Source organism: Macrobrachium rosenbergii, chromosome 59 (genome assembly GCF_040412425.1).
Source record: "Macrobrachium rosenbergii isolate ZJJX-2024 chromosome 59, ASM4041242v1, whole genome shotgun sequence".
NCBI classification, from domain to species: Eukaryota; Metazoa; Arthropoda; class Malacostraca; order Decapoda; family Palaemonidae; genus Macrobrachium; species Macrobrachium rosenbergii.
Window position 1 is genome coordinate 6342099 of NC_089799.1, and position 23109 is coordinate 6365207.

Here is a 23109-nt window from a genome sequence, read left to right on the forward strand (position 1 = left end):
CTTTTCTTTCTGTATTTTCTTTTATCTCCTAAATTTCACGTCAATGGCCCCTTTAGTGGGCTTGTCCGTACGAATAGGGTTCATCCTCCGAATAATAATAATAATAACAATAATAATAATAATAATATAATAATAATAATAAAAAATCTCGACTGTATGAAATTGTAGCATTACTGAAAAGTTTCCTGAGTTTTTCAGTGAAATCACGTCCTTTTTTTCTTGTCAACTGATACAGTAAAAGAAAACAAAGCTGAGAGAGACACGAAAAAATTTTATCTTTTCATAGGTATTACCATCCGTTCTGTAAGGCATGCCCTGAGGCAGTGTATCTTGCAGAGCGCCAGGAACTTCACAAGAAACCAGTACTAAAACAGTTTTTTTTTTTTTTTTGCAGTGTTTCCCCACCCCGGGGTGCAACTGTTTGTTTTTGTTTTTGTAACTCAGTATGTTTCACACATCTCCTTTGCTCTGTTCTCACTTTGATGTCCGAGTAATTAAGCTTTTCCTCCTCCCAGTTTCTAAGTCTTTTTTCCTAAACGAATCTCTCTCTCGTTCCCGTCCTACGAGAATTTGCAAGTTTGGTTCAGTGAGCAATGTTAACTTATAAAACTAATGATACTGATAGTGATTAAGGCTACTTTTCAAAACTAATAATATGGACAATGATTAAGAATGATTTATAAAACTAATGATATTGATAATGGTTAAGAATGCTTTATAAAACTAATAATATTGATAATGGTTAAGAATGCTTTATATAGGACTAATAATGTTGATAATTATTAAGACTACTTTATAAAACTAATAATATTGATAACGATTATAACTGCTTTTTAAAACTGATAATACTGATAATGATTAAGAATGCTTTATAAAACTAATAACATTGATAATGATTAAGAATGCTTTATAAAACTAATAATATTGATAGTGTTTCAGAATGCTTTTTAAAACTAACTAATAATGTTGATATTGAGAGATAGAACCATAACCTATGGGAACAAAGAGCCAATTTACTTTGTGTCATTTTTAATAATATTTCTCTTGGAATCCACTGGTATTAGTCCGCCAGCTGGTAAAGGCACAGAAGGTGTTCATGTCACACACTGGCCAATTTCTTTGCTTCCATAAACGTATCCTTCTTTCGCGAGATAGTTGTTTGTTGAGGTCTTTGTAAATAAAAACAGACAGGCCTAATCAGGAAATGGCCTTTCTCGGGCTCTTGAATACCTGAGATATGTTGCTACTACTCTCATCTTGGTAATTGGAGTAAGTGGGCCATAGCAATAACTATTTAGGATGAACCAAATTGCACCTGGGATTGAATACCTGCGCATTCGTGTTAGTCATGTACACATACTGCCTAGCTAGGAATTATATTAACTCAGACAGTTTGACAGAAGGGTAATTGCTAGATTCAGCAGATTAAAATCTGTCAAGCCATGTGCCATATAAGCTAGCCTAATAACGAAACAGCTGTTTGTTATTATTCCTAAAGAAATGACTGGGGGCAATTCCGTCCTTATAAAGTATGACACGTATTGTCTGTACCTGTAGAAACTAACTGTACTTCCATTTTGATGATAAAAATTGCATTTACGGTCTGCAGAAGAATATTAGGACCTTTTTGCTTCCAAAACAAGGTATCCGGAGTTATGTTTGAAGCAAGGTTACACGCGACACCCCTTTTGCTCGCATACTCTTAGCATCTGAACTTTTTCTTAACCCTTGCAAGCAACCACCTTGATGGATCCCAAATGTTTGTAAGCATTTCAAGGTTCCCTTACATGTGGCAACCTTAAGGTTAGTGGATAATGAACTGCCATATAAGACAATTATAAAAAAGCTTCTAAACTCTTATTCAACGAAATGTAGTGTTTAATATAAAAAAAATGTTCCCCATTATGTCTGTCTTCCTCGTGCGTCACTATTTTCGCCATTTTGCTCAACGGAAGTGGAGATTAAAAAATGCTTATAATAGATTGAGCCTTGAAATGGAAAAGCAATTCCGCAGTTATGTATGGATACGTATATTTAAAAATCTCTACAGAGAGATTTCGGGAATCTGCTCGATTCCTTTTTTTAATCTGAGATTGAAAATGTGAATCGAACAGGTTCCCGAAATCTCTCTGTAGAGAGTTATTTTCAAATATGCTGATACCCATACATAACTGTGGATTTGTTTCTCCACAAGTAGTGATTATCATTTCACAAGTAGAGAGTACTATTTCACAAGAGGGAGTACCATTTCATAAGCAGAGATTACCATTTCATAAGTAGAGAGTACCATTTCACAAGAGAGAGAATACCATTTCATAAGTAGAGAGTACCATTTCACAAGAGAGAGTACCATTTCATAAGTAGAGAATACCATTTCATAAGTAGAGAGTACCATTTCACAAGAGAGAGTACCATTTCATAAGTAGAGAATACCATTTCATAAGTAGAGAGTACCATTTCACAAGAGAGATTATCATTTCATAAGTAGAGTACCATTTCACAAGAGAGAGTACCATTTCACAAGTAGAGATTACCATTTCACAAGTAGAGATTACCATTTCACAAGAGAGTACCATTTCATAAGTAGAAATTACCATTTCTCAAGTAGAAATTACCATTTCACAAGTAGCGAGTACCATTTCACAAGAGAGAGTACCATTTCATAAGTAGAGATTACCATTTCATAAGTGGAAACTACCATTTCACAAGTAGAGAGTACCATTTCTCAAGAGAGATTACCATTTCACAAGTAGAGAGTACCATTTCACAAGTAGAGAGTATCATTTCATAAGTAGAGATTACCATTTCACAAGAGAGAGTACCATTTCATAAGTAGAGATTACCATTTCACTAATAGAGATGACCATTTCATAAGTAGAGCGTACCATTTCACAAGTAGAGATTACCATTTCACAAGTAGAGAGTACCATTTCATAAGCAGAGATTACCATTTAACACGAGAGAGTACCGTTTCACAAGTAGAGAGCACCATTTCACACGACAGAGTACCATTTGATAAGTAGAGAGTACCATTTCATAAGTAGAGAGTACCATTTCACAAGTAGAGATCACCATTTCACAAGAAAGAGTACCATTTCATAAGTAGAGATTACCATTTCTCAAGTGGAGATTACCATTTCACAAGAGAGAGTACCATTTCATAAGTAGAGAGTGCCGTTTCACAAGTAGCGAGTACCATTTCACAAGTAGAGATTACCATTTCACAAGTAGAGAGTACCATTTCATAAGTAGAGATTACCATTTAACACGAGAGAGTACCGTTTCACAAGTAGAGAGCACCATTTCACACGAGAGAGTACCATTTCATAAGTAGATAGTACTATTTCATAAGTAGATAGTACCATTTCACAAGTAGAGATTACCATTTCACAAGAGAGAGTACCATTTCATAAGTAGAGATTACCATTTCTCAAGTGGAGATTACCATTTCACAAGAGAGAGTACCATTTCATAAGTAGAGATTGCCGTTTCACAAATAGAGAGTACCATTTCACAAGTAGAGAGTATCATTTCATTAGTAGAGATTACCATTTCACAAGTAGAGATTACCATTTGATAAATAGAGAGTACCATTTCATAAGTAGAGATTGCCATTTCACAAGAGAGAGTACCATTTCACAAGTAGAGAGTATCATTTCATAAGTAGAGATTACCATTTCACAAGTAGAGATTACCATTTGATAAATAGAGAGTACCATTTCATAAGTAGAGATTGCCATTTCACAAGAGAGAGTACCATTTCACAAGTAGAGATTATCATTTCACAAGAGAGAGTACCACTTCATAAGTAGAGATTACCATTTCACAAGTAGAGATTACCATTTCACTAGTAGAGAGTACCATTTCCGAAGGCGGTCAATCAGATTGTTGCCATAACTTGAGGCGAGAATTGGAACAACTCGCAACTCACCTTTGACACAGAGGCTTAAGCTAATTGATTGGGGGGCAAGTTTGTGGTTGCGGATAATATGACTTAGTAAGGTACAACAGATATGTAATGTCATTAACAGAATTGAATTGTTCTGTACTTTACTGGACTCTTTTGTAATAACAATGATTTAATAAGGAACATATACACTAGATTACAAGGAACCCATGGGAAAAGTTCCGTGAGAAATAGTTTCCCAAGGGCCACCAAAAACAGTAAAATCCTACGATGCCATTTGTCCTTAAACTCAACGGGGAATGTTTTCCAGGATTTTGGATACTGATAAAAAGGATGATTTCATTGCCTTTAGCAGCGCGTTATGTGCATACTTACTGTGCCAGAAGTAGAGAGGTTTGCTTGCAGGCAATATAGATAAAAGGAGTACTCTTCAATTAATCCACTGAGGCTTTAAATAAGATTGTCTGAGGACAATCACTTAGTAATTAATATTTTTAGATTACCTGATATTTTTAGATTGAATCACTTAGTGCTTAATGTTTTTAGATTGCTGTAGTCCTTGGCTAAAATTCCACTAGCATTAGAGCCTAAGAGAGAGGTGACTGTTTTTTTTTATAGTTTTTTTTTTTTATAGTTCTCTGTTTTATTTGCTTCTTACATAGGTTTGTGCTTTTCAGGATAGGGGTTACAGTCCTAACCTAACCATCCAAACAGAAACTTGAACGTGGCAATATAACTAAAATTCTCCAGGGTGTCTTAATCAGACTTACAAATGGCGTGTAGAAGCTCAATTATGATAGTTTTTTTTAAATGTGTAGAAACGTTTATATTTTGTTTATTTTATATAATCAGAGAGAGAGAGAGAGAGAGAGAGAGAGAGAGAGAGAGAGAGAGAGAGAGAGAGAGAGAGAGAGAGAGAGAGAGAGAGAGAGAGCTTGTTTTAGCAGCAAGAAGTGTCCCTAAAATCAATCACGAGAAACGCCTGGCATACAAAATCACTAGCTCACTACACTTTCCTCTTTTTCCATCCCTCAAAGACATTTTTCATAAAGGCGAGAAATCAGGTATTATGTAAGCTTCATAGAAATATAACAGAAAGGATATAAATATTCTAATGGTGCATTAAGAGCTGCGAGCAAAGACGCCAATAACTCTGTGAATTCAGTTTAAAATGATCGTTTTTATGATATATGTATTTGATTTTGTTGATGTCTTTATATAATTTGTTTTAACTGCGTTGTTTTAGATTGTCCTCTCGTCTATAGAATGAATTAAACCATTTTAGTTATACAGAAAAAAAATCTTTATATGCCGGATACTTTTTGCGTCAATTATACGCAAATTTTGTTAAAAACTTACCGGAATTTAATGAAAGCGCGCACGTTCTATTTTGGAATTGAAAAATACTCACCACTCAGCAGTAAATATTATTTTAGAAAAGGCTCAGAAACAGAGAAGACTTAAGAGTCTAAAATAAGATCTTAGTGGAAAAATATTTAACTTGCTAAACTACTATACTCTTGTACCAGCATCTCAGGAGAATGTCGGAGCTTTTCAGCATTAAAAGAATAGAATAAATCTACTTTCATTTCTTTTTATAAACTGCTGTTGAAGGACGGCAACTTCTTACTTTGAGTTTTGAAGTGTGGACTGTGTGGGGTGAGGGTTGGGGGGCGATTAAGATTTATGAATATTATTAACTTGGGTGTATATATGTGCTACATGAAGTGGATACTCGTTGTTTGCAGTCTTGTTTAACAGCCGATTGGGCTTTTTCAAACGGTTTGGCTCTTTCCAAGTCTCCCATGCTTACTAAATTAATGTAGTATGGCTTTACTAAATTGCCAGGTTCGTTCTTTTGCTTTTCAGCTAAATAACTAATTATTAACCAATCTCCCAGTTGTCAGGAACCTTCATTAGGGCCAGGGAACCATTCGAAACCTGAAAAAAACAAAATAAAAACATTTATAATAAAAATCTACGTACTTTAAAAGCATCACATGCAAAGAAATATCTCATCATAATCGTTGACTAAGCATTACATAAAAAGTAAAATAAAATGAAAATTAATAACAACACAAAAGCACAAAGAAAAACTTCGTATTCTTGAAAATGAGAAGTGTTCTGCGTTCAGCAAAGACAGCAAAATATCTGCGCATAATAGATGAATAAGGATGACCTAAAAGAATAACATAAAATAGGCAATTAATCACAGCACCAAAACACAAAGACAGGCAATTTGGAGAGGAAACGCATCACACAGAAGGAACACATCTCCCCGATTTTCCCATTTTGCTCCGGATGACCAATATGTTTCCTACCCCTGAAGCCCAGGCAACCGAAATACCAAAGCACTGCGTGGTCTCCGAATTTCCATGTCATGGGGGGTTTGTGCACTGGCCAGCAGTTTGAAATGCCATTACGCTTCCTAGGCCGTTGATTCGAGGGCCAAAAATGACCTTTTGCTAACTGTGAGATGATGGCGTTGGTTTTAGTCCAGGGAATATTGGTTGCACTCTGTATATTTTTTTGGAAGTATAAGGTCTCATTGTATTCTCTTCAAGGTGATGTATGTATGTACATATACATATATATATTATATATATATATATATATATATATATATATATATATATATATATATATATATATATATATATATATATATATATATATATATATATATGTATCTATAAATATATATATATATATATATATATATATATATATATATATATATATATATATATATATATATATATATATATATATATAGAGAGAGAGAGAGAGAGAGAGAGAGAGAGAGAGAGAGAGAGAGAGAGAGAGACCAGGGCAGATGGAGAGGCACACTGACAATCTACAGTTTTTATTGTGCCCTTTTCTGTTTAGTCACTTTTTAGCCATGTACTGGGTAGGTTTGTTGTAAGATTTTTAAAGAAATGTCTGTATTTTTAATTTTTAATTTTATTTGTTTATCTTTATAATTTTATATAGTGACGTCCTTTTTATTAAACAAAATTGTGTCATTGCAGCCTTGAAAATGCAATGGATTATTGCGAAACGCTGTCGGCCACAATAAAACTGTAGATTGTCAGTTTGCCTCTCTATCTGCCCTTGGTCTCCGTATATTGGGCTTCCGCCTTCATCATCGTATATATATATATATATATATATATATATATATATATATATATATATATATATATATATATATATATATATATATATATATATATATATATATATAATATATATATATATATATATATATATATATATATATATATATATATATATATATATATATATATATATATATATATATATATTCACACATACATTTACTGTATGCACATAGAAATGTGAGTCCGTGTGTATACCTTCTTTCAATTACCTTCTTTTTAAAACCCACTTTCACTAGATAACTCTTGTGTTAAATAGTAGAGAAATCAATAATAATATGTAAAAATTGATCGTGAATGCAATTTGAGTGCAATTTTATCAATACCTTCAAATTGCTAACATTTTGAGTAAGCTCTCTCTTCTCTCTCTCTCTCTCTCTCTCTCTCTCTCTCTCTCTCTCTCTCAATAATAATATCTCTCTCTTCTCTCAGTGAATCGTTTGAGTGCACCATCTATACTTGGATAACTGAGTTAGACATTTTTTGTTGCATAGAAAATTAATGATAAAGAATAAATCATAAAAAATATGTGGTTCTCTCTCTCTCTCTCTCTCTCTCTCTCTCTCTCTCTCTCTCTCTCTCTCTCTCTCTCTCTCTCTCTCTCAGAGAATCGTTTGAGAGTTACCATATATACTTGGATAACTGAGTTAGACATTTTTTGTTGCACAGGATGATCAATTTTCAAGAAAATTAATGATAAAGGATAAATCATAAAAAGTATGTGGTTCTCTCTCTCTCTCTCTCTCTCTCTCTCTCTCTCTCTCTCTCTCTCTCTATATATATATATATATATATATATATATATATATATATATATATATATATATATATATATATATATATATATATATATATATATATATATATATATATATATATATATATATAGATGCAACAGAAGAATACCGTGGAAAGCGGAGTCAATAAGGAATAGGTAGACCAGTACTTGAGGAAACATTCTTTATTGCGACTAGCTTCGAGTTCTAACACACCCATCATCAGGCATCTAAAATAACAAATAAATACAATGAAAGAAAAAAACACTCATTAAAATGAAATAAAATTAAACATCAGAACTAACTACCAAGAATTAAAATTGAACAGTACCGTTTAACCTATAAAAGCAAGAGTCAAGAGAGGAATACAAGGCAAATACAAAGATAGTTACAGAAGATAGACACAGAATTAAAAACAAAGCAACTCTGTGTCTATCTTCTGTAACTGTCTTTGTATTTGCCTTGTATTCCTCTCTTGACTCTTGCTTTTATAGGTTAAACGGTACTGTTCAATTTTAATTCTTGGTAGTTAGTTCTGATGTTTAATTTTATTTCATTTTAATGAGTGTTTTTTCTTTCATTGTATTTATTTGTTATTTTAGATGCCTGATGATGGGGTGTGTTAGAACCTCGAAACTAGTCGCAATAAAGAATGTTTCCTCAAGTACTGGTCTACTATTCCTTATATATATATATATATATATATATATATATATATATATATATATATATATATATATATATATATATATATATATATATATATATATATATATATATATATATATATATATATATATATATATATATATATATATATATATATATATATATATATATATATATATATATATTGTAATCCCAGCTTTTATCTTCAATGAATTGTGGGAGTTTTTTTAATTTCTAGGACTGAAAACTCCTCAATGAATTGTGGGAGTGTTTTTAATTTCCAGGACTGAAAAATCCTCAATGAACTGTGGAAGTTTTTTTGAATCTCTAGGACTGAAAAATCCTCAGTGAATTGTGGGAGTTTTTTTTAATTTCTAGGACTGAAGAATCTACCTATCTGTCATTTGAAAGGCTATTTAAAGTCTACGTTCTGACGAGGTAAAGTAATGTAAATTTTCTGAACAAGTTTTCCGTTCATGATTAAAAGATGAGGGGAAATGTGTTAGATGAGACGCGGTGTTGATGTAGAGGGGAGGAAGATGAAAAATACACGCTTTATTGATAGTCAATTCGTTAACAGACACAGAACAAAGGTTTGGAAGAGGAGGAATGCAAAAAATTGAAACCTTCAAGAGTATCTATACGACTTCAGTAGCAAGAGAAAAGAAAAGTAAAAGTAATGGAAGTGTTTAGGGAGAGAGTGAAGAGTGAAGAACTTCCTTGTGAAAGAGATGTCAGAGAGCATATAGAGTCATAGTTATTAAAAAAAAGAAAATACAATTACATGGGATCTTGAAAATGGATTAATTGCAATAAAAAATCATCTTACTCTCATGGTAAGTGGAAACGTATGCTTCCTCTCATAAAAGTGCTGAGACAAAGATACAGGAAAGCTTGAGTGTTAACGATAAGTTGAAAGCATCCCAGGGAATAGGAAAGTTGAAGTACAGAAAAATGAATTTTTATCAGAATTGTGCCCTTACCTGAGGACATAAAGATACTTATGATAAGCAAAAGGTAAAATGTTTTTTGTGTTAAAAGGAATCATATCTAAAAAAGGTGATTTACGTTAAGGTGAGTCATGTCTGTGTGAGGTTAAGATGAGTCATATCCCCATAATGCGGTAGGTGAATCATCTTAAAAGAAAACAGTGACGATAAATTTACAACTATTCATGCGGGGCACTGCAGGCATTACTTAAGGTTCTTTGCAGCGTGCCTTCGGCCCCAAGCTGCAACCCCTTATGTTCCTTTCACCGTGCCTCCTTTCGTATTCTCTTTCTTCCATCGTACTTTCCACCCTCTCCTGACAATTGATTCATAGTGCAACTGCGAGGTTCTCCTCCTGTTACACCTTTGAAACTTTTGCTGTCAATTTCTGTTTCAGCGCTGAATAACCTCATAGGTCCCAGTGCTTGGCCTTTGGCCTAAATTCTATATTCAGTTCAATTCAGTTTATAACTATTGTGTTTCATATTTTGATGAGTCGTCTGAAAACACCTCGTTACTCTCTACGATTAATGTAATGCTGATCTTGTTTATAGGGTGGAGATCGCTGTTGAAAAGAACCATGCTTATTTTCAAGCAATAATAACTCAATCTAAAACGAGAGTTTTCTGTAAACGAATTTCATCATGCTTTCTTTCTCGTTCCTGAAAAAATCCGATCATAAATTTTTAGTTTTTACTTATTTCCCGTCAGTAGGAATTCCCAGTGAGTTACAGGATCTGCGGCATAAAAAAACAATTCTACGAAAGCCGAAATGTAAGAATAACGATATTTTCTTTCTAAAATGTTACGGGAGTAGTTTGGGCCCCTCACACCGAGAGCATTGTTTAGAACTTCGACAGGAAAAAGAATCCCTCTCTGTGGGATACCGGATAGATAAAGAATTCTTCTGGACACCAGGGCGAGAAGATTGTTTCCCTGGACGTCCAATAAAGAAAAGAAACTTTTGATAATGTCCCCATAAGGAAATAACTACTTTGCGAACTTGGAATGAGCTCTAGACGCCTCTATAACGTCAATAAATCATGGTCTGTGGAATGTGTTTTCTTGCGTTTAAAATCACTGGCCTCCAGCGATGAGGAGAGGCTGGCATTTATCATTATGATTGTTTGTGATAGCGACGCTGGCCACCTTTCCCCTTTCACAAGTTCATGTGATCTGCTATTTATATGGCCAAATCTCGCATCAGGAACCACTCAGTGGACTTCCCCAGCTTAAAGCTGAGTGATTCGCTCAGTCACGCCTCTCCTCCAGTCTCCTATAGCTGCACCCCACTCTTCTCTTCCAGCTGCGTATTCAGTATGAAAGATGGTGATTCCCTCTCCTTCCTTTGTTATATGGAAAAAGTTGGTATTTATGTTTTCAAGGGATGATGTACGGTCATATCGGGAGTATCGTTCTCTCAGGAAGTCGAGGTTTCTGTCCTCTGGAAGTCGAAGGTCTGTTGTCCTCTGGAAGTCGAGGGTTTGGTCCGGGTTCTATTGTGCTAGGAAGATTGAACACTCGAGCGATTGCACTTTATATATATCTTACCTGTCCTTTTAATCAGATGTTATGTCACGTTTACTACAGCTTTTCTGTGGCGTAACCGTTGTCCTGTCTGAAAATATCACAATCTACGGCTTTCTCGTATGTACGTTACTTTTCTCTTCTTTTTATTGCGAATGACAGGGCCTTGGGACTCTTGGCAGTACTGAAAATTAAATGGATTCTGTGAAATATTCTTTCCATACCTTAAAATGTAGGCAATCGAGATTCGAGGAGAAGAAAAAGAAAGAAGAAAGGCATATGGAAGGAAAAAGGATATTGGGATATGCAGTTGCAGCCAAAATCTTTCCTGTTGTCATACCTAAAATCTTACTTGTAATGTTAGTAAAAGTATTGTTAGCTTCACTCTTCAATCATGCTTGTGTAAATCAGGACGTTTTTGAAGCAACCGGGATGAAATAGAAAAAATGATTATAAATAAATATAAATAATTCTTTTGAAGTAACCCTTCGGATTTATCATAATTTTGAACATACGAATTTCACTCACTAACAAAAAAAAGTTATTAGCAGTACATATGGGGAGTATAGTTATAAAAACAAAAATCCCCTAACGTACCATCCATCTTTCTTGCATGCTTTTTCTTCTAACTCCCTGCTAATGATTCTTTCCCTAACGTTAATTATTTTCCCACCGTAGTTGGCTGGCCCTTTCTTGCAGCCCGGAATAGGGTACTCTTATTGATGCCCTAAAATCCTCATTTCACACAAATAAATCTCGGGTCTTGATTTGGAGAATTCAGAATATAATTCTGTTTGATTTTCTCATAAGAAATTATAGACATCAAATGTCTTTGGGCTCCCCATTTATTTCCCTGCCCCCTCTGTCTGTCTGTCAATATTTGATCTCGATTCCACATCAATTTATGAATTATATGCGGGCGGACGGGATTGGTGTTATTGTACTGTAGGTAATCTAACGTAGACTTCTGCAGTATTTTAAATAACAATATAGGAGAACGAATAATTTTTTTACGTGGATTGCAGTACTCAAATAATTAACAACATAATTAACAACACACCATAAAGGGAGGGGGAACGAATAATTTTTGAGTTAAATGGCACCATAGAATAATTAGCAGCATACCTCGAACTTAAAAGGAAAACAACAAAAAAGGTCTCTCAAATTCGATTGGCCAGAGAGATACGACAACTCGGAACAATTAATGCCGGTGGGTTATTTAAAATCCCCCTTTGCATCCCCAGAGTGCACGATAACTTTCATCCGCGGCGGCGGAGCAATCGATGGTAGCCCTAAGTAGGTCAGCAAGCGGCACAGAGCGTGTATTGGAGTTTCGACCCGTAAGGCTCCTATGCTTGGAATTTAGGTCTAAGATCTCTCTCTCTCTCTCTCTCTCTCTGAAAAGTGGGGAGAGAGAGAAAGGTTACTTTGGTTGGTTAGGTTAGGCCTAAGATCTCTCTCTCTCTCTCTTTCACTTTGAGAGAGAGAGAGAGAGAGAGAGAGAGAGAGGTTACTTTAGGTTGGTTAGGTTAGGTATAAGATCTCTCTCTCTCTCTCTCTCTCTCTCTCTCTCTCTCTCTCTCTCTCTCTCTCTCTCTTTTCATTTTGAAAGGGGAGAGAGAGAGACAGGTTACTTTAGGTCGGTTAGGTTAGGTCTAAGATCTCTCTCTTCACTTTGCAAGGAGAGAGAGAGAGAGAGAGAGAGAGAGAGAGAGAGAGAGAGAGAGAGAGAGAGAGAGAGAGAGAGCACTCATCCTTTAGTACAAAGATAAATTAATAATTGCCCTTTGAGTGATGACAAATAGGGAAGGTGACATCATTTAAAAGATAAAAGGGAAGATTAAATTCGATGAAATATCCCCCTTCAAATTAATTAAGAGGAGGAGAGAGAGAGAGAGAGAGAGAGAGAGAGAGAGAGAGAGAGAGAGAGAGAGAGAGAGGTTTTAAACATAGCGAGATTTATATGTTTCTTAATTATGTGCAAACACATAAAGACTTATTTTTCTATCGTAATTCCCAATGGCTGTAATTGTCAAATACCATCTAAAGTCAAAAGGGATGGCAGAAATTCATTCTATTTAAAGTCAATATAAAGATGGAATTGATTAATGAGTTTAAAATGTTTAAAATCATCTTTTCTCCTCGAGTCTTTAATTTTTCTCTATTTCGTTTCCCCTCATAGTTTGGCTGTAGTGATACAGGCAGATGCTTAAGCGAACAGAGGACTCGTCTTTAAAAGCATCATCTCATACCTGAAGTTTAGGCTATTCAAACGGGGATTGTCGATTTAAAAATAAGTCCTATTCAGTGCAAAATACATAATCTAAATGTCCCTTAAGTCCTGTTCATATTAGGATCGTGAAGCTTTTCATCTAGAAAAGCTTCATTCAACAAAAATATGTCTGAACAGCACGTAGTTATTTGTCTCCTTTATTTGTGTGTGTTCTTGTTCATGTATACGCACTGTCAGCCAGTTTTTGTGATTATTTAATTAACGGAATAATAGCATTTTATCCCACTTAGAAATAGAATAACAGTAAGGCTCTAAAATGAAGAACGGGTATACACTGTCTAATGTATTTTGAAACCCAGCTAATGGCAACTTTGACATAGAAGAAAATGAAGCTACGGACTTCTTCGTAGGCTTCTGGCATTCGTGTGACATGCAATCAGTTTCCTCCTGTTTATTATTGTCAGGGATCAGGAACAGAACTTCCCAGTCGATAACGTATTTGGCATCTCCATTTCGTATTGCTTCCGATTCCGGGAGGAAACATTATCGTGCGTCGTGTTTTCCAGAAGCTAAAGACCGAATCCTTGTTGATGCACCCGTAACTCGTATCCCATTTCCTCTATTGCGTGTTACTTGTTGGGTGCTGATACAGCGTAACAAGAGTGTCTGCATGCTCTACTTCTATTCCTACAAAGGGTACGTATTTGATTCCCGATTCCATTCATGCGGGAATTTATATCAACAAGTTCTTGCTAAAGAGTGAATAGAAACGCGCGCACTCTCTTTTCTTTTCAGCTGTTATCACAGTCTAAGCTATGTTTGACTGTACTTTTGCTTATCGACCAAAACCCATTCATGAAGGACCTATGAAGGATTTCACTCTGCTTCAGAGGAGAGAAAATTATATAGGATTCATATTCCTCGAACTATGCCCCGTTAGTCTCCAGTCAAAGCATTGTTTCACTCTCCTAAAAGAAATACGAATTTCTTTGCTTTTTTTTCCTTCTTTTCGTTTTTGGTAGCTCACTTTTTGCATCCTCATTTCCCCAGAAGGGAAGGTGGGTAGTGCCATCAGTGCTCCTCATATGTAGCACTGTTGGCATAACTAAAGGACATTTGCAGCGTTCCTTCGGCCCCTGGCTTCACTCAATTTTTAGCTTTTTACTGTATCTCGGTTCCCGCTTTCTTTCTTCCAGCTTGCTGTTCAACCTCTCTCACAGTGCAGCTGTGGGGTTGTCTACCAGTTTCACCATTAAATTCTTACACATCATTTCCTCTAGTTTCTGGATTTCGTTATCTTCCTGTCCAAATACTTCAAGTCGTTGTCTTAAGCGCTGAATGGCTGAAAGTACCCCAATGTTTGGCTTTGTAGCCTAAATTTCATGATTTATTCATTCCTTCTCTTTTGGTTTGTTTCCCGTCACATCGTTTGTTTTCTCAGCCTAATAATGCCAGACTAACCAAATCCCTCATTACTAAGACATATTTGCTTAGACGGTTGCTTTTCCAGATTAAAAAGACAAGAACAAATTGATTTAATTTTATACTCTTTTTTTTTTTTTGTGGTTTATATTACATGAGGAGACAGTTTAAGTGGGATTGGAGCACTGAGGTTATACTCTGGGAATTTAGACAAAAATTTAACCTCTGTGCGCTTATTCAGAGCTGGAAAAGGCCACTTCGGTGTTGGGTCTGTTTTCAATTTGGTAAGGTTTACGGTTGGCAGGTCTCCTGGTAGAACATTAATTACCTGTTCGATAGGGAAAATTGCGAATTTCTCGTTATGGTTTGTCATTTTGTAATAATTTCAGTAGAAGTAAATTTTATAAAAAAAAGCGTTGTTAAAATAATTATTAAAATAGTTGCCGCAACTTTTAGAAACGCTTTCTGCCAATTTCCAGTGATTGTAAAAGAATGATCTATACTGCTATGAATATTTTGAATATGAATCTTCATTAACGTTTTTCATGTCTAAGATTTACTCGATTTTTATTAAGATGATGATCTGCTTCTTTCTCAATCCTTCACATGCACAAACATTTTTGGATGGGGTTGCTAGCCCCTCACCCTGTCCCTTGTATGTTCAAGGGGTGTAGGCGCCAACGAAAACCCGTATTTGTTGATGGTCACCAATCAAATACTGATACACACACACATGTATGCATATATATATTAAATATATGTATATATATAATATATTAAATATATATATATATATATATATATATATATATATATATATATATATATATATATATATATATATATATATATATATATATATATATATATATATATATATATATATATATATATATATATATATATACATGTTTGAAAAAAACTGAGGTGATAACTCATGCATACCCTAACATGAAGTTCATGTTCATGTAAGAGTGGGTCCAGGCTGCAAGTTTCAGCCTCCGGGCGTTACGTACCGCGGCGAACCTTGAACCAGGGTGCCTCAGGTCTATATACTTATAAGGTTACACTCTGCCTTTCATAGTATAGAGAATGTTGAGCAGACGTAACAGATATTCATCTATTTCAGTGATAATTGCTAAGAGTGCTAATTCCAAGCTACTGAGCAGACAGGACACAATGCAGTAAGTAAAAATGCGCCGATGTTTCTTCGGCGGAATCGAGTTTTCTGTACAGTGTATAATATTGTATGAAACTCTCAGCTAAGGTCCATGAAACACTCAGCCGGCCGTGGTGGCCTGTGTTGTTGCGGTGCCAGACACACGATCATGGCTAACTTTAAGCGTAAAAAAAATAAAAACTACTGAGGCTAGAGGGCTGCAGTTTGGTATGTTTGATGATTGGAGGGTGGATGATCATCATACCAATTTGCAGCGCTCTAGCCTCAGAAGTTTTTAAGACCTGAGGGCGGACAGAAAAGTGCGGACGGACAGACAAAGCCATCTTAATAGTTTTCTTTTACAGAAAACTAAAAATGTTGCACAAAGCATTAGATAAAAGACCAAACAATAAAGTAATCCTTATAGGTATTGCTTACCAAATAAAAGAACACCCGAAAATTCAAAATGCGAAAATGACCATCGTTCCCAGACGCCAAAAGTCTCCTGCCATTTCCGAGAGATCCGTTTTGTTCGATCCCCGCTAAGAGAATACGGGAAGAGTAACGATTGCAGCACTTATCATCATCTCGCCAGCGCCTCGACACCATTCGAGAAACGAATTTGAATTTCCTTTGTCTTCCCGATATGGGTAAGTCATCTTTAGTCTCCTTTTCTTCAGAGTGTTCCTTAACAGTGGAAGTGAATCGATATCTGAAGTCTATATCAAACGTACTATTGTCATTTTGGTTTTTGATTACCATACATAATCTAGAATTGTGCTGAATGAATGGTTATGGAGATATTACATGAAACGGCTCGGTTATATTTACTTCTTGTTTGTTTGGTAAATGTACACCTATTTATGTATGGACATACCGGAGATCATCATGAAAAATCATTTATAAAAATGGTAAATACACGAACGAATGGATAAAGGTATCATGGCAGTAAGATCATTTCAAATACAATTTCACCAGCCTATACCTGTGCATGACTACCTATTCCTTATGATCAGTCACAATGCCGCAACAGAAATAATCAACACGTACAGTAGTTAAAAAAAAATCTCGATTGAATGGCATTTGACGCTTGACGGTGAGACATTAAGGTTGATAGCCGGACAAACTCCTTTGCTTTTTGAAAACTTTATTTTCTGAATCTTTTCCCTGCCTCTCCTATGCCTGGAAAAGGGCAGGAACCTGACTGGTAAGGGAGAAGAAGGTAGAAGGGGAAAAGGAATGGCTGATAATGGAATTTACGAAGGAATGGCAAAGGATAAAATATGGAAGGAAATAGGGAGATGTAAGTGGGGGACTGATACTGCGAAAGAGTTAGCGTAAGAGAACACGCAGATACTACAAAAAAAGGGGTGTGATGAAAGGAGGAAGCGATTGGAAGAAGAAAGTAAAAGAAGCCTGGTTGATAGGATAAAAGATTGGGGATTCGACCTGTTGGGCAATTTGCATAAGGAGGAGACGTCCAATAAATCTGAGTATTTTGTAGTTCCTGAACAGCTATGTACAAAAAACCCTTATAGATCGTTCCCATTCTGCTTTACCACTGGGATCGTCTGACGGCTGTGATGGGTAGCGATTTCACTCTGATGATGCAGCCTTCCTTCCTTTCTTCTTCCAAGAGAGAGAGAGAGAGAGAGAGAGAGAGAGAGAGAGAGAGAGAGGGGAGAGGCAACAACATAATGAACCTGAAAGACGGAGAGGGTCTTGCAACGCACTTCATTTACCTCAAAAGGATTGAAGGGGTCAGATTAATTGTCACATTCTCTCTCTCTCTCTCTCTCTCTCTCTCTCTCTCTCTCTCTCTCCTCCCTCCCTCCCTCTCTCTCTCTCTCTCTCTCTCTCTCTCTCTCTCTCTCTCTCTCTCTCTCTCTCTCTCTCATAAGGCTTATATAAAAAGTTTAAATGAATAATATCGCGTTCACGCAAAACTTTTCGTTTTAATAGATTTATGAATATCGTTTCACTGTAACGAAATGGGATTGTAGGGATAATTAAGTTTTATTTATGAGCTTCACGAAACTATTTTTTTTTCATATTCGTGTATTTGTTACGTTCTTATCAAAACCTCGAAGCAATCACTCGTAATCCAAACATTGTTTTTGCCGACAAGTTCGTTTTTAAAACTAAATAATGTACAACATTTATAGATCTTTGTTCCTTTAGCGAGATCGTAATGGACTAGACACTGTCGGTTAAATCTGTACTATGTCAGTTATGCTTGAATACTTTCTTGAGCTATTATTTATAAGAAGTAAAAAAACTGGCTTTCTCTTTACATAGAATGTTTGGATTTTAAGACTTGAGAAGCACGAGAGGTTAGGATTTCAGATTACCTTAAATTCTTAATGTCTTTAAAAATGATTTACATTTTACATAAAACAATTCCCGTTTGAATATGGTAATGTGCTTATTCTCAATGATTAACCAAGCTCAGGTCTTCATTTTCAATAACTGTGGCTTATAAATTTCCATTTTGATTTGAGTATTGTAAATCTGCAAAATTATGGCGTCAAGAAAAAAGATTTTTTCAGTAAAGTTCTAATTTCTTTTCTGCTTATATCAATAAAGATAAATCAAGAAGTGAAATTCAGTAAAAAATAAAGAATGCTGAAGATGTAGCGAATTGTTTGGAAATAAACCAAAGGCTTCTTTGTTTGCAGGCGGGAGAATGTGGTGACCAGAATCTGTGGAAGGTAAATACAAAATTACTTGATTTTCTACTACCATAAGGCCATATTTCAACAAGGTTTAAATGCTTTAAAAAAGTAAAATTTTGAAGGGTGCTAACCATTTCAACAGATATCAGTAGAGATCTATTTGTGAATAATCAGTAATCTAACGTATCTGCCATGTTTATAACAAAAACCCGACCTTGGTCTTCCCTTTTATGTGAGGGTAATTAGGCTACCCTAAGTAAATTCCAGAAAGGCATTCAAAAAGAAAGATATAAAAAGCACTATTGTAACGAGAGTTATAGTAATGCTATCACTAACTAAGTTATTGACGAAAGCATTTTGCGTGAGGGTGATGATAAATACGAATAGTTTTTAAAAGTCCTTGTAAATCATTCTAGTAATGAAATTAGACACATTTCGAAAGTCAGACCACCGGAAAACAAAAGCTCCTTGGATAACTCAACATTCATTCTTAAATATCTCTCTCAGCCATGTACGGTATCAATTAAGAAATGGAATGTTATTTTTACACCGTAAGTTCCACAATGCCCCTCTTGAGCCATGAATAAATTTTAGATTTCAACGAAGCAGACACGCTTCATTTATCACATAACCTCAAAACTTAACTGCCCACCGTCATGCCAGATCATTTTGTTAATGGGAAAAGCGGAACGTCCAGATTCCCCCTCACATGTGGTGGGATATTCTTGAGTTATTAGAGAAAGGCTAACTCCTTGCAGACATGAAATACAGTGCTAGTCTTCACGTAATACATTAAGCAGCCACGGTGCCTTATTCATTCACCCTTTTTCGTCATTGCTATACTGTAGACTAATGACGTTTCATCCATCTATGTATCTATCTATCTGTGTCTACCATATATATATATATATATATATATATATATATATATATATATATATATATATATATATATATATATATATATATATGTGTGTGTGTGTGTGTGTGTGTGTGTGTGTGTGTGTGTGTGAGTGTGTGTGTTGTTTAATGCTTGCTAAATTCTTCATAAAGAATCAGACTCCTCTGGCAATCTACACCGTCATTAAATTGTTGTAGAAAAAGAAATCTTCATTTATTTGAGAGGGTAGAGAAATACTTTCGATTAATAATTTTTTTTATTTTATTATACTCGCATATTTCATATGTATGTCGTGTTAATGTTATTCGTAAAATCTCATTGGCTTACACAAAGATATCGATAATGTTCTACTGAGATATTCAGTTAAAGGTGTATTGATTTGTAATGATAATCTAAGATGTTAACTGGTATTGACAGGTACTTATTTAAATAAAAAAAATTCCATCAAAGCAGATAACGTTCTTATAGATCAGACTTTCTACTCTTTGATATTTCTTAATTTAGTAGTTTGTATTTTTGCCATCTTGTGTCGTTGGAAATGAAGTCTATTATTTTCAAGAATTATAGTTACCCCCTAGTACTCCTTGTTCCGCATGTTTAGTAGATAAAAATATGTGCTTTGGATATATTCTCATAAAGGCAACGGAAAAAAGACAGAACCTGTTATTTATGTCTTTTGTCTGGCATATTATGATTAATGATAATAAGTGATTACAAAAGTGTCATGATATCCATTAAATATTGGCGAGCGAGTTGAAAAACTCTACGGACTTTACCAAGCACGTTTCATTTACTTTTGTCCAATCTGAAAAGATGTTAGCGGTTGAACATTCATATTTCATTATAATTAAACTAATTAAAAACTGTAAGAGCAGGTTCACTATAAACACATTATTGGTTATTTTGAGATTCCCGTTTATTTCCCTTAAATATAGCAGAGTCAATCTAAATGAAGAATAATGTCTTCATTGTACTGGTTTTCACAGCTCTTAGATATATATATATATATATATATATATATATATATATATATATATATATATATATATATATATATATATATATGTGTGTGTGTGTGTGTGTGTGTGTGTGTGTGCGTGCATACAGTACATATATATATGTGTGTGTGTATATATATATATATATATATATATATATATATATATATTTATATATATATATATATATATATATATATATATATATATATATATATATATATATATATATATATATTGTAATAAAATGGCATGATAGTTTAAAGTGATATATTTCATTATAATTACAATAAATTATAATGAAATAAAGTTCAGGTTTCAGAAGCTAGTTTTCATATCTCAATGAAAACTTTGGATTAATCTTGATACATCACTGAGAGAATGAGCTTGTTAAACAAATTAATTTAAGGTGAAAATATTCAATGATCTTCAGTCTTTTACGGGTCATTTAATTAGCAAGACGACAAGTTTTGAAAATTGTGCTGAGTGAGGTCAATATGAGGCTGAAGTTTCAGGCCATCTTTAGAGGTCAGAGATCAAATAAGAATTTCACATTGTCCATTACTTTTGAACTATACGAAATATTGACTTCATACGTATCACACATAATCCCCTAATAATAGCGAAGGTGCAGAAGCAGGTGAAGCTGAAGGTCAGGATTATGCTAACTGGTCATAAGTGAAATAGGGATTTAACCTGTATCATCAACTCTCCACTATACTGAAATTCATAGTTCACTTATGAAGCATGTTTGTAGAGTAAGGCCAAGTTCTTACGTAGGGATCAAAGGTCAAATAGATAGGGACTTTATATTCGACAGGAATAAATTAATAATAAGGTCAAAGTAAGTGTTAAGGTCATACTTGTCGGTTAAAGCTACAAATAGGAATTTAATGTTGGCTATGATATTCAAACTATATAAGGCAGAGATTTCACAGTTGGCTTATTTCCGTACTTTGAGGCCATGCTTAGAGGGGGAATGTCAAATAGCAATTCCATTTTGGCCAAAATAAGTTAGGATAGTGTATAGCTATTGTAGTATTTCATAGTTTTATGTATTTTTTTTATAGCCAGTAAACAGAATATACTTTTTACATAAATGCATACAGTTACTGACATAATTCATTAGAATAGTGCCATCATTTGAGAAAAAAACATTCGTTTTAATATCTAAAATCAAGAGGTTTTAATTTAATGTTCTCAAATTATATACAAAAATATTTAATTTCCACCTTTTATATTAACCGTTGCACTGGTCTCCATAGCATAGGACCAGACCAAACAGGCGCCTTTAAGCAGGGCTGCCAATTGTTCCGCATCAGGATTGAAAACGAAACTTGCCTGAACAAAAGTACTCTTTGTGAGGAAACAGTTCACGTCAAAGATCAGTGCCGTCAGACGCCATATGGCGAAGATTTAACTCTTAGGAGAGAGAGAGAGAGAGAGAGAGAGAGAGAGAGAGAGAGAGAGAGAGAGAGAGAGAGAGAGAGAGAACACTTAAACATCTGAGGTCCAGCGAAAGTGATTTAGCCGTTGTAATCAACAGCTATGGCTTTGCTAATTGGCATTTCAGGGAAGCCCCTGTGTTTCTACTGTTACAAGATGCAAGGCAAGAAATGGCGTTGGTGTACTAAAGAACTGCGTTGGTTTTATGATCTGAATATTATTGATTGATAATATTTAGTATCTTAAATATTATTGAATGAACAGAAGCTTTCAAATTTCCAGAAAATACCTTGAGAACTTTTAAGTTGTTCGCTAATGCGCTGAACCCCAGCAAAACTTAAAGAACAGTAAAAGAAAGTTTAAAAATCGTTACTTTCTATTTTCCCAACCGCCAACTAAAAAAGGGTTTGGAAAATGACTACCAATGAGAGAACTCCCTAAAAAGAAATTAGTGCTTAATATCTCCTTAAATGCTCAAACGACATTCGAATGCGTATATTATTTTTTATACATTAAGATAACGAGGGAAAAATCTCTTAACACACCCACGGGAAAACCAAAGCTTAAAGCACGAAGAAAACTTGAAGGCTGTTGAATGAATATTGAAAGGTTTGGGATGAGAAGCTTTAATACGTATTTTAGGTATATTTGAAGACCTGGTTTGGGGCATTCCATAAGTTATATTCACGCTGCTCTATCATTGCATAACCAGCGGGATAAAATGGATTAAGTTCTGTACACCAAGACACTAGTTATAGTCGTCCTGATTCAAGAAAGATTAATAAATTGCGAATATCAGTTCCATTAAAAGATTAATTGAAATGGATAGGAGTGACATTGGTTACGGTACTCAGATTAGAATTCAGACTTTCGTTTAAAACAAGACGTCGTAAGACTGGAGCTGCTAAATTTCTTAAATTTCGAGAGCACAAATTTCTTAATAAAAGCAAAGAAATTTCTTACGAAAAAAGAAGCCAAATTCCTACAAAAAATGTGCAGACAAACTTCTTCAAAGGTCGGAAGGTGCAGAAGTTACGAACAAGAAATTCATGATCTTATGAATAGATAAGTGTTCTTAATTGTCTCCACACTGGAGCAGTGTGTTGAGACAATTAAGAACATTTACCTATTCATAAGATCATGAATTTCTTGTTCGTAACTTCTGCACCTTCCGACCTTTGAAGAAGTTTGTCTGTACATCTTTTCGTAGGAATTTGGCTCCTTT

At 34.7% G+C, this 23109-nt stretch overlaps 1 protein-coding gene across 25 annotated transcripts in view; it reads left to right on the forward strand.

Annotated features, from left to right (window-relative positions):
- LOC136837694 (sodium/potassium/calcium exchanger Nckx30C-like) overlaps window positions 1-23109 on the forward strand; it is a 537491-nt gene that overhangs the window by 186853 nt on the left and 327529 nt on the right. For 17 of the 25 annotated variants that reach the window (XM_067102582.1, XM_067102592.1, XM_067102587.1 and 14 more), the window contains one exon: window positions 18543-18575. The exons of the other annotated variants lie outside the window; for them this stretch is intronic. The gene's annotated coding sequence lies outside the window, so the exon portion shown is untranslated. The remainder of the gene's footprint in view (window positions 1-18542; window positions 18576-23109) is intronic. 25 annotated transcript variants of the gene reach the window in all.